The following is a 1,143-nucleotide window of genomic DNA, read 5'->3' on the forward strand; positions in this document are numbered from 1 at the left end:
GTTTACGAAGGCGGGGAATCGGTAATATGTAAACATTACAGTTGGCTAAGACGGAAAGATGCATGATAACCTACCGAATCATCGATAGCCTGCTCAGAAAGAGCTTAGCAAACATCACATCCATCAGGGTGCCAAACAATAAGATCCCCTATGTGGACCGGATCCGGAGTGAGACCGACAAACTTCGTAGCCGCTGGCCTGATGGAGGGCCCCGGAGCACCTGTAAGAGTATGAGATTATGAGTACACTGTGTAAGGTGCCGGAGTAGTATGCTGGAGCAACACAGTATTAAACAAAGCCTTGAAACCAGCCGGAATGATCTGGGAGGTAACCGGGTAAAAAAACCTCATACAAACAAAACAAAATAAATAATAAAATAATAAATAAAACAAAATAAATTTACTGGAACTAGCCAGAGTAACATGCCTTAAAGTAAGTGACGGATACAAAATGAAATGGGAAGGTTAAACTGTCCAGAGAAAAAGCGCATTCCACTGCAACTAAAAATAATATGAAACTACCGATAACGGAAGACCGAGCAAACGCTAGAACCGCCGGAGCGGGAAGCAAGGAATGCGCTCCGAGTGAGAAGACAGTAGTTAGCTAAGGGCAGGGAACGTCAAAGTCCGAAGGAAGACAGTCAGGTTGGAAAGCTCTAACTGGCAACGAAGAAGGGACTGAACCGGTGTCGTCAAATTAAACGACACGCCGGAGAAGACGTATGAAGGGGAGAGAATGAAAACCCTGGAGGAAGAAACCGAAAATGAACGACCAGAGAGTGGGAATGCACAGATCCGGGCGTTCCAGGTCATCCCGCCCACTCGCTGACCGAGTCGTTACCCAGCAAACGCGAGAGAAGCACCGAGAGGAACAGGAACAACCTCCATGGGGAAGGGGGAACAGGGAGATAAAGATGGGGAAAGATGGTGGACGGGAGAGGGGAAGCCCTCCCGGCCACCAACAGTCCCAGGAGGGAGAGAAAATTGGTAAAGTCATGGACCGTACCAAGGAGAGGCCAAACAATGCAGAGGAAGGGGGCATAAGCTATAGGCTAAAGGAAGGAATGCTCCCCACTAAACCTTAATAAGTTAACAAGATTGAAAACAAATCAGGGAAGAGAGAGCACTCAGGAGGAGGGGAGGG

The sequence above is a fragment of the Macrobrachium rosenbergii genome, chromosome 37 (genome assembly GCF_040412425.1).
Source record: "Macrobrachium rosenbergii isolate ZJJX-2024 chromosome 37, ASM4041242v1, whole genome shotgun sequence".
NCBI lineage: Eukaryota > Metazoa > Arthropoda > Malacostraca > Decapoda > Palaemonidae > Macrobrachium > Macrobrachium rosenbergii.